The sequence below is a fragment of the Bos grunniens genome, chromosome 3, assembly GCF_055505025.1.
Source record: "Bos grunniens cultivar Pamir isolate PY7600 chromosome 3, Bosgru_T2T1.0, whole genome shotgun sequence".
NCBI lineage: Eukaryota > Metazoa > Chordata > Mammalia > Artiodactyla > Bovidae > Bos > Bos grunniens.
Genome location: NC_141167.1, coordinates 40,364,609 through 40,376,730, shown reverse-complemented (window position 1 = coordinate 40,376,730; position 12,122 = coordinate 40,364,609). Strand labels below are relative to the sequence as shown.

At 39.4% G+C, this 12,122-nt stretch overlaps 1 long non-coding RNA gene across 5 annotated transcripts in view; it reads right to left on the bottom strand.

The window, feature by feature from the left end:
* Positions 1-12,122, bottom strand: part of LOC147375526 (uncharacterized) — a 141,937-nt gene that overhangs the window by 29,992 nt on the left and 99,823 nt on the right. Inside the window, exon 4 of one of the 5 annotated variants that reach the window (XR_015160206.1) lies at positions 479-804. The exons of the other annotated variants lie outside the window; for them this stretch is intronic. This is a non-coding gene — a long non-coding RNA (uncharacterized LOC147375526). Of the gene's footprint in view, positions 1-478; positions 805-12,122 lie in introns of those variants that run through there. 5 annotated transcript variants of the gene reach the window in all.

Sequence of the window (12,122 nt, the reverse complement as noted above, 5' to 3'; positions counted from 1 at the left end):
AACAGGGAGAAAAAAGGGATAAAACAGAAAAGCAACACTGAAGGAAGAAATGGTTTGATTCAAAGTCAAAATTACACATTGAAATATATAAAATAAAGGAGATTTGCACAGATTGCAGAAGACTACAATCACTTATTTTAAGGATGTGACTTAATGGGAATGACTTCAACCCCATTTAGTTCTTTCACAGAGCCAATTAAATGATCAGCAATAGCTCTTTTCCATGCAGGAAGAACATGATATATATTGAGTAGCCATAGAAAGTTTTGAGAAACTGATTTGGTTGGATTAAACTATTACTTGTTACAAATACCTTGTATTTAGAAAGACAAATGTAAAAAATATTGATGCAATAGCCTTGAAAGTTCTCAGTAGCCCTGAATTTATATTTCAAGTTTTTTCGACATGGATGTCTCTTTAAAAAGTATGATTTATGTTCATCTTAAAAAAAAATATATATATATATATGTATGTACGGTTGTGCTGGGTCTTCATTGCTGTACGCATGCTTTCTCTACTTGTGGACAGTGGGGGCTGCTTTCTAGTTACAGTGCGTGGGCTTCTCATTGTGGAGGCTTCTCTTGTCGTGGAGCACAGGCCGTAGGGTGCGTGGGCTTCAGTAGTTTCTCAGTAGTTGCCGCTGACTGGCTCCAGAGCACAGGCTCAGTAGTTGTGGTGCATGGGCCTAGGTGCCCTGTCACATGTGGGATCTTCCCAGACCAAGGACTGAATCAGTATCCCTTGCACCTCAAGGTGGATTCTCAACCACTAGAATACCAGGGGAGTCCCGACATGGATATACGACTGCAAAACAATGTAGGAAGTTTTTCTGTGAGTTTATCTATTATTGATTCCTAGAACACAATATCCTAGAAACACAGAACTACACTGGGGAGTCTGGAAACAAAAATCTCAATGCATTGTAAAAGTCCAGTATGATAACAGCTAAGAACTAAAAGGTAAAGAAGTTGAAACTCCCTTGGCACTTCAGTGGTTAAGATTCCACTACAGGATGGGTGGGTTCCATGCCTGGCAGGGGAACTGATACCCTCCCTGCATGCTGCACTGCATGGCCAAAAAGTAGGAAAATAAAAAAGAGGCGAGGTGGTAATTTAAACATTGTGATGAATTGGTAAGTTTGGACTTGGTCAAATTTTACAAAGCAATTTCAGTTAAGTTGCTGACTTGTAGCAAATACTGGAAGTAAGTTTCTTACTAATAGTTCTTCAGTGATTGCTCAAAAGTCTCTTCTCATTTCAGGATTACAGAATTGGCATGATTTTGTTTAAAATATTATGAACACTTAGGCTCTCCTTTGGAGAAGGCAATGGCAACCCACTCCAGTACTCTTGCCTGGAAAAATCCCAAGGACAAAGGAGCCTGGTAGGCTGCAGTCCATGGGGTCACTAAGAGTTGGACACGACTGAGCGACTTCACTTTCACTTTTCCCTTTCATGCATTGGAGAAGGAAATGGCAACCCACTCCAGTGTTCTTGCCTGGAGAATCCCAGGGACGGGGGAGCCTGGTGGGCTGCCGTCTATGGGGTCACACAGAGTCGGACAAGACTGAAGCAACTTAGGAGCAGCAGCAGCAGCAGGCTCTGTTTTCTTTGGCCACAAAGGCATATCTCAGTCTTTCAAGTGTATTTGTGTCCAGAAAAGGACACTTGTTTCTTGGGAGAGACACAGACCACTATCAGGGTTTTGGGCTCAGATCTCTCTACTGGGTTTACTGGTATAGTCAACACCCTGTACAGCTTTCCATGGTGACTCTGTTTTGGGGGAATTTTGTTGATACTTTGAGTGATTTGGCAAACTAAGGAGACAAAGACCTCACAGATTCCTAATGGTGTGGGTCACTTTCATCCTAGAGGCTTGTGATGGACAGTCCCCAATAATCCCCAATTCTTGATATTCATAAATTTATGTAGACTCTCCTTGCACTGAATAGGGCTGACTTTGTAACTAAGAAACTATTACAGGAATAACAGACTTCTAAGCCTAGGCCATAAAAGACATTGTAACTTCTTTCTTGCTCTCCTGGACCACACGCTCACACTGGGGGAAGTAACTTGTCATGTCTTGGGGCCTCTTATAAAGCTCTGAAAAGGACTCCTACCAACAGTCCTGTGAGTGAGTCATCTGACAGAAGAACTTTTAGCCCCAGTCAAGCCTTCAGATGATTTCAGCTGTGACCTACATTTTGATTCACCCTCAGGAGATTTCTGAAGCCAGAAATACCGTTAAGCCACTTACCAAGGGCCTGACCCACAGAAACTATATAACTGATATATGCTTATTGTAAGCTGCTAAGTTTTGGGGTATTGCACAGTAATAGATAAATAATACAGTGCTTTTAGTATCTTATCTTTTACCTTTAGTAAAAGTCTGAGACCTACACGAGCTTGTGTTTGTGGTACTTTGGGGCAGCTGAGGAATTACAATCATTTACAGTGTGGGTTTAAGTGGGCTTATGAGAGAATGACAAAAGCAGTAATGGAGAATGTCAGAAGTAGTCAACAGTGGAAAGAGGGCCGTAGAGCACATTGGCAGGGAGACATGAACATCTTCGAAAAATTCAGGTTCAGGAGAACTTCCCCTATTATATAGAATGGAGACTTTCACATCTTATTTGGATTTTTAAGAGTATTGAAATTATTCTTTTCATGAAAGAGAGCAGTTATCTTTGGTATATAAGGTTAACTCCAAAACTTAGTAGCTTAAAGCAAAAACAATTTATTATGCCTCAAAAGTCTGTGATTGACTAGAATCTTCTACTGTTTTTGCCTGGGCTCACTCATGCAACTGTGGTCATCTGACAATTCAGCTGGGGTGAATTGGTCTAACATGGCCTCATGCACATGCCTAGGGCCTCATCTAGGATGGTTGGAATAACTAGGATTTCTGGGACTGTATCTTCATATGTTTTTACATCTTGGATTTCTTTTTTAAAAAAAAGTAATTTATTTTTATTCAAAGGATAATTGCTTTACAATATTGTGTTGGCTTCTGCCATACATCAACATGACTCAGCCATAGATACCTTCCTCCCACTTCACATCACAGCATGCCTGTCTAGGGTTCCAAGAGAATAAGCCTGGAAATCTCAATATATGGCTTCTGTTGCATCCCATTGGTCAATGCCAGCCAGAAGTCAGGCTCAAATAGCAAGGATGGGAGACAGACTCCATTTCCTGATGAGAAGATTGGCAAAGAATTTGTGGTTCAATTTAAACCCACTCCAGTGATGATGATCACTTCTTAAAAATTCAAGCACAACAGAGGAGTAAAAGAAAGCCTGAAAAATTTCACCATCCATAAATAAATAATGTTAACATTTGATGAACACCATTAGGAGTGTGTCTATATGTAAGATAATGAACAGATGGAATGATGGACAGATGAACAGTGGATAGCCAGAAAGTAATAACCCCTAAGAGGTGAGAATCACTTATTTTTATACCTACACATTAACTTTAAACAAGATAGATTCACTACTTGTTAAGAAAGATGAGGAAATAAGCTTTCTTATAATTCTTCCCATCTCTCTTTCTTCACTTATAGAGTTATTCTGATTTGGTCAGTCTATATATTTACTCGAGAGTCCCTTGGACTGCAAGGAGATCCAACCAGTCTATTCTAAAGGAAATCAGTCCTGGGTGTTCATTAGAAGGACTGATGCTGAAGCTGAAACTCCAATACTTTGGCCACCTCATGGGAAGAGTTGACTCATTGGAAAAGACTCTGATGCTGGGAGGGATTGGGGGCAGGAGAAGAAGGGGATGACAGAGGATGAGATGGCTGGATGGCATCACCGACTCGATGGACATGAGTTTAGGTAAACTCTGGGAGTTGGTGATAGACAGGGAGGCCTGGTGTGCTGTGATTCATGGGGTCGCAAAGAGTCGGACACGACTGAGCGACTGAACTGAACTGAACTGACTGATCATTATGATCCCAATTATTCTTATGTTGGATCTTCTTTATCTTTCACATCTATCATCTTGTTACCTTAATCTCTTTGCCTTTTTCTTCTGCATTTATGTTAACTGAAGCTTTTTACTATTACGTTGATTTTCTTTTTACTGTTTCTATTTAGAGTCTGAAATGGTTACTTTGGTTTCCTAATCTTGTTCACATAGGTTTGCATCTCATTTATTTTTCCTTATTTGTGTGTTATGTTGCCAATGAGCTCTTCCTTTATTGAATTGAGAACTTTATTTAATACTTTTCTGGCATAAAGCACTCATAAGACATATACTTATGTTGTTTATATTATTTTTTAATGAATGCTACATTATTTTTTCTTTTTCTTGATGTATCTTTTTCTTCTTAATTTAATCTTTTTTTTTTTTTTTGGTAACATTACGTGTTTACATATTTACCACACCCTTCCTTTCTATTTGTTCTGTGTCACCTTTTCCGTCTTCTCTGATGTCCCTTTGCTTTCATTTCTCTGAGCCGTAGTTTAAGAATGAGGTGTTGCTCTCTATCCTGTTTGCTAGGGCCAAAGGACTGAGGAGAACAGGAGTACTAGATTTTAGTGAAGACTAAAGCCTCTCTGTGGTATCTCAGCATTCCTTTTCTTCGGGAATGCCATTAATTATCCTGTAGTAGGGCCCCTCTTTTCTCTGCCAGAGATGCATCTATTTTTGGTGCCCTTTGGCTCAATTCCTCAAAGTTAGCATAGTCTCTGAAAGATAAAATCCTGATGGACTTGCCCAACCTATTAAGGACCCAATGTAATATTAAGATAGCGAAAGGAGAATAATATAAACCTCTATTTTGGAAGGATAATATGAAATAAAAAATAAAATGTCCCTCTTTAAGAATAAAATGTCTTAACTAAAGGAAAGCTCTGTAGCAAATCACATGAAAAATATTTGTAAAGGCACTATAATAAAATACCTTTGCTGCACTGATAAGAAAGCTCAAGAATATAGACTATTTAATATCCAAGTTGCTAAACAACTCAAATGCTGACTAGTCAGATCAAGGTAAAACTCTAAAGTAAGATTAAAATTGACTGTGCTTTTACTTTCATCACAAGTAAAAAAGACTCTCCATTGATTTTCTTGATATTCAATATAAAGTGATAAGGGCTTTTGTTGACAAGTTATTTTTCCATTGATCTTCTCATTACTCAAATGACATGTAATCCTTTAGTCTCAATGTTTGAGTAGACTTCAATATTTTGAAATGTTTTAATAATTGCATGAAATCATAAAATATGGCTGGTGAAAAGGTAATGATGGTTCACAATATATATACATAATTACTAATTTCAGACATAAATAAACTTGTAATGAATTCACCATACTTTGCTCTGCTTACTCTTTTTTCTGTAGTTCTCTGAGTCTTTTTGTTTTCAAACTCTATAATAATCATAGAGCATCTCCTTGTGTTGAGACATAATTCTCTGTTATAATTCTCACCTCAGCTGATTTTCTTGGATAGTGGTTTACAACAAGTTTGTGAAAAGTGTTTTGACAATTTCTTAACCTAACCCCAAAGTTAGGCCTAGATGGATCAAAATAGATGTAATGTTTGAAGAGAGAGAGAATGTCACATAAAAGATAACTTTGATTCTTCTACAATTAACTGATGCTGTGTGTTGTGTTAAATACACACTATCCTACCACAGGTTAAACTCTAGGCTGAAACTAAACTGATCTCTTGTGCTGCAAAATGAGTCAGAATCTATTATTTGAGAAAAAAGAAATACATAGCTGATATCCGTCATGGAATAATTTTGTGTCAACAAATAAACTCACCTGTACGTGAGATAATTGAGTCATGTAAAATTTGTTCTCTCATAAAATATATGCGTATTCTCATAGAAATGGATTTTTAATCAAATTAAATTGTGTCTGAACAAGTACAGTCGGTGTGTGAATTCCCCACCTCATCCTTTTTCTGTGAAGTGAAGACAGTGACGGCTTGGTGTCAGTTACCCGGGGTTTGTGTTCCTGCTAGGAAGTTATGAGTAGTATTATATCTTGGACAAACTACTAACCTCTTTTAAGTGTTAGTGTTCTCTATTTTAAGATGGGATGTAGTGTGAAATAAAAAGGGAATATGTATAATTAAAATGCCTGAAACAATTTGTAATGGTGATTACTAATATACTAAGTGTTTTTAATTTCTAACACATTTTGAAGATCCAGGTAATGATTAGAATTTGACTAGACTCGGAGGGCTTCCCTGGGGGTTCAGTTGGTAAAGACTCTGCCTGCAATGCAGGAGACCCAGGTTTAACCCCTGAGTCAGGAAGATCTCCTGGAGGAGGAAATAGCAACCCACTCCAATATTCTTGCCTGGAGAACTCCATGGATAGAGGAGCCTGGGGGGGTGCAGTACATGGGGTCACAAAGACTCAGAAATGACTAACACTTTCACTTTCATCCTAATGGATGTGGGGTGTATCTCTATCTCATTATAGACTACACATATAAAAATATAAGTATATACACACACACATATATAAATATATACACATATAAATAGTCTACACATACAAATAAGTCACGGACTCTGCCTCAGTGAGTATACTATCTGAGAGGTAAGGAAAGGAATCCCCTGGAGGTCCAGTGGTTAGGACTCTGCACTTCCACTGCAGGTGGTCAGATATGATCCCTGATTGGGGAACTAAGATCTTGCAAGGCACATGGTGCAGCCAAAACAAAACAAAAAAGTGAAAAAAAAAAAAAAGAAAAGAAAAGGCAAGGGAACAGTGATGACTAACAGGCAAGAGAGCATGTGACTCTCAATTAAAAATATATCAAACTTGTCTACCTGAATCAGCGGCCTCTACCTTTGACTAAAAATTCTGCCTAAAGTAATAAGGATTCTCTTTTCTATGAATGATTCACATAATGATAAAAGATTGCTAGAGATGACAGAATAGTAATACAGAAAGGTGAGCACAAAGAACAAATATGGATGGCCTTGTGTGTGGTAGAAAATGCCTAAGTTTTGACATCAACTGAATGAATCTCGACTTCACTCTTTACAGAATACATTTGTGAGAGTTGGGGCAAATGGAATTCTCTTTAGAATGCAGCTTTCTAAAATAAAAACCACTCAAGTTTTATTAATGCTTATTATGTGCCAAGAACAGTGATGAGAATTTTCCATACATTAAAAAAAAAAAAGAACAGCTGCTCTATTTGGAAAGTACTATGATTTTCTTTATAACTGAGAAAACTGAGGTGCAGGAAGGTTAAGTAACTTGTCTAAGATCACACAGCCAGTAAATACTTTCACTGTTATTTTCATGGAAACGGCATGACTCTGGAATCTGTGCTCCTAATCCAAATAATAAAAACTTAAACATTTCTTTCCCTCTAAATTTCTTTTTTCTAAATAAAGTTAAAATGCAATTGACTCAAGGATTTTAATAGCAAAACTATTTGGAGAATTTTATTGACTAAATTTGGGTCAACAACCATTCGGTCTAAACAGTAGAATATTCAAATAGAGCTCCTTCTCCAGACTTTTGTCCTCTTTAAACTTGAAACCACATTGTCAGGTTGGGATCTCAGCATAGGAAACTTTGCCCTCAGGTACTTTAAACAATGATATGTTGTAGTTATGCTCATCTGTATTCTCCTAGGCACTAAATTAGTCCCATAGGAAAAACTTACTTTCTTTTTAAGGTTATTGAATTACTCACTAGCTCCATGGCACAAAAAAGGCCTGATACCCAGGTGACTTTCCAGTCATTTATTATTATTTTGCTCACCATTAATAAAATGTTTCCTCATAGACAGTATTTCAATAATCTTCAGAAAAGTCTCATTGATGTGGTAATGTTAACATTGTCCTTATTTTCAAATGAGGAAACTGAGGACCATGGGAGGTGTGTTACAGAGATGATTAGAAACAGTCCCTCCCCAAGGAAATTTACATTTCATGAAAATACCTGTATTGTCACTAGACTTTGAGTCAAGCTCTCTGCTTGCTCCTGCCATGACCCCTCACCAGTGATGGTCGTATTCAGTGATAATGGAAGTACAGTTACATCTGTGACACCTTATTTGATAGCTTTTCCTTAAATGGGCAGGGAGTGTGTGCTGGTGGTATTTAGTCACTAAGTTGTGTCTGACTCTCTGTGACGACTCTCTGTGACCCCATGGACTGGGTACCCTGCCAGGCTCCTCTCTCTGTCCATGGATTTTCCAGGCAAAAATACTGGAGTGGGTTGCCATTTCCTTCTCCAGGGGATCTTCCTGACCCAGGGATTGAATCTGAAGGGAATGGGTTAAGTGATGCAGACTCCCACATGTGTCTACAACCAAAACAACAACAAAAAGAACATTTAGATGAGAAAGTAGGGAAAGTGAGTTAAGAAATTAATGAGGAAAAATAATTCAAACTATTCAACTCCCTGTAGGCCAAGTAGAAAAGGCAGTGGGTCAAACTATTTTCATCTTCAATTGGTTGTTCAGGACTTTTTATAGACAGCTAAAGTCTCATGAAAACATAAAATGAGTTTATTACACTTTTTTCAGTCTATCAGACTTCCTTCAGGCTCTAGGCACATGCTAATGATTGGGATAAAACCGAGTTTGAATGGAGTTCCTGCTAAACAAATGAATGGTGGAGACTGGAAAGTTACATGAAAGACAGCCAACTCTTCCGCAAAACCACACCACAATACACAAAGCCACAATGGTAACAATTGCATGCATCTGGGAAGAAGGTATAAACTAGCATGTTATGAGGAAATCAAGGGGGCTGGAGAAAGGGAGGAGGGTCACAGATGAAAAGAACTCAAAGGATGGAAGCAGAACCCTAAAAGAAACCAAAGAAAAAATAAAAGCAAATTCTAAACAGCTCCCCTTACAAATGACTTTCATATGCATGGTAAGACGTGAACTGAAAGAAAACAAATACCAAGAGATATAATAGACACATTATGTAACAAGGATTACTAAGGAGAGGCTAAAACCAGAAACAGATTTGGAATAATTTGGAGATGGAAAGTTTATATAAGAGAGAGACACAACAGGCTAGGGGGAATTATGCCAGCATGGGTCAAGGAGGATATTGTGTCTGAAGGGAGAAAGAATGTCACATAATAAATAAGTTGGCAGTGGGACAAAATATATTTGGATGGAAATAAAAGATAAAAGGAATATAGAACTAATCATAGGAAATTACGATAGACCATCTGGGTCAGATAAAAAAAGGCAGCTCAGAATGTTTATGCAGATAAGGATGCCCAAGAAAAACAGGGTATGGTCTGGGATGGCTGATCTGGGATTGTAATACGACAGAGCGATGTGCTGGTTACATTCCTGAAGAAGACCATGGATTTGATTACAGCCCAGTTTTTGCATATTATTTGGAAGCCAAAAACCTATAAAACAGTGAATAGACAAGGATCCAGAATGATTTGGGACAGCCTATCACTCAACAGTTATCTATCCCTTCATTTGTAATGTTTTGTAGTGTCCGTGAAGACTTAATGACCTTACCTTTCTTGTCACCCCACCACTCTGGAGATCTACTATAATGACACTGTCTTTATGAACACCTTTCTTTGGGAAAGCATCCTTTGCTTTGGGAAAGCAATGCCAAAGACTGCTCAAACTACCACACAATTGCACTCATCTCACATGCTAATAAAGGAATGCTCAAAATTCTCCAAGTTAGGCTTCAGCAATACGTGAACCATGAACTTCCAGATGTTCAAGCTGGTTTTAGAAAAGGCAGAGGAACCAGAGATCAAATTGTCAACATCCGCTGGATCATGGAAAAAGCAAGAGAGTTCCAGAAAAACATCTATTTCTGCTTTATTGACTATGCCAAAGCCTTTGACTGTGTGGATCACAATAAACTGTGGAAAATCCTGAAAGAGATGGGAATACCAGACCACCTGACCTGCCTCTTGAGAAACCTGTATGCATGTCAGGAAGCAACAGTTAGAACGGGACATGGAACAACAGACTGGTTCCAAATAGGAAAAGGAGTACATCAAGGCTGTATACTGTCACCCTGTTTATTTAACTTGTATGCAGAGTACATCATGAGAAACACTGGGCTGGAAGAAGCACAAGCTGGAATCCAGATTGCTGGGAGAAATATCAATAACCTCAGATATGCAGATGACACCACCCTTATGGGAGAAAGTGAAGAGGAACTAAAAAGCCTCTTGATGAAAGTGAAAGAGGAGAGTGAAAAAGTTGGTTTAAAGCTCAACGTTCAGAAAATGAAGATCATGGCATCTGGTCCCATCACTTCATGGGAAATAGATAGGGAAACAGTGGAAACAGTGTCAGACTTTGTTTTTTTGGGCTCCAAAATCACTGCAGATGGTGATTGCAGCCATGAAATTAAAAGACGCTTACTCCTTGGAAGGAAAGTTATGTCCAACCTAGATAGCATATTGAAAAGCAGAGACATTACTTTGCCAACAAAGGTCCGTCTAGTCAAGGCTATGGTTTTTCCTGTGGTCATGTATGGATGTGAGAGTTGGACTGTGAAGAAGGCTGAGTGCTGAAGAATTGATGCTTTTGAACTGTGGTGTTGGAGAAGACTCTTGAGAGTCCCTTGGACTGCAAGGAGATCCAACCAGTCCATTCTACAGGAGATCAGTCCTGGGTATTCTTTGGAAGGACTGATGCTGAGGCTGAAACTCCAATACTTTGGCCACCTCATGGGAAGAGTTGACTCATTGGAAGAGTTGACTCATTGCTGGGAGGGATTAGGGGGCAGGAGGAGAGGGGACGACAGAGGATGAGATGGCTGGATGGCATCCCCAACTCGATGCACATTCAGTTCAGTTCAGTCGCTCAGTCATGTCTGACTCTTTGCGACCCCATGAATCGCAGCATGCCAGGCCTCCCTGTCCATCAACAACTCCCGGAGTTCACTCAGACTCACATCCATTGAGTCAGTGATGTCATCCAGCCATCTCATCCTCTGTTGTCCCCTTCTCGTCCTGCCCCCAATCCCTCCCAGCATCAGAGTCTTTTCCAATGAGTCAACTCTTCACATGAGGTGGCCAAAGTACTGGAGTTTCAGCTTCAGCATCATTCCCTCCAAAGAAATCCCAGGGCTGATCTCCTTCAGAATGGACTGGTTGGATCTCCTTGCAGTCCAAGGGACTTTCAAGAGTCTTCTCCAACACCACACTTCAAAAGCATCAGTTCTTCAGTGCTCAGCCTTCTTCACAGTCCAACTCTCACATCCATACATGACCACAGGAAAAACCATAACCTTGACTAGACGGACCTTTGTTGGCAAATTAATGTCTCTGCTTTTCAATATGCTATCTAGGTTGGACATAACTTTCCTTCCAAGGAGTAAGCATCTTTTAATTTCATGGTTGCAGTCACCATCAGCAGTAATTTTGGAGCCCAAAAAAGTAAAGTCTGACATTGTTTCCACTGTTTCCCCATCTATTTCCCATGAAGTGATGGGACCAGATGCCATGATCTTCGTTTTCTGAATGTTGAGCTTTAAGCCAACTTTTTCACTCTCCACTTTCACTTTCATCAAGAGGCTTTTTAGTTCACATAAATTTGGGTAAACTCCAGGAGTTGGTGATGGACAGGGAGGCCTGGAAAGCCGCAATTCATGGGGTCCCAAAGAGTCAGACAGGGTTGAGCGACTGAACTGAACTGAACTTATGAATACCCTGCCAAGATCAGTCTCCTCTCATACTTCCTGCTGTGGCTACACTTGTCCCAAGCCATTCAGGTCCAGTTCCTAAATTCATGCAGCTGAGTACCCTCATAAAAATGTAACTAGCCTATCCAAGTAGACTCTGACCATTTGTTCAGTCAGAGGGCTTTGGCCTGGGCATTGTAAACAGGCATCCCTGGAGAATAGAAACACAAAAAAGAGCCAACAGCTGGAATTCCGGCCCACTCACCCTCGAACCCTCTAACTGAAGTAACAACAGCATCCAGGAAATTGCGTTGCTTTGTGTGCTGTGATGATCCTGTTGACTTCCTGATGATATGGCCAAAATTCTAAGGACTTTAACAGCAAGGCTGAGAGAGATATTTCACTTCATTCTGGGCTCCAAAGCCTATTCTCTGACAGCACATATTATGCTGTGTTATAGGTGAATATGGCTGCTTCCCACAATGTACTTGAAATTCCTGAGG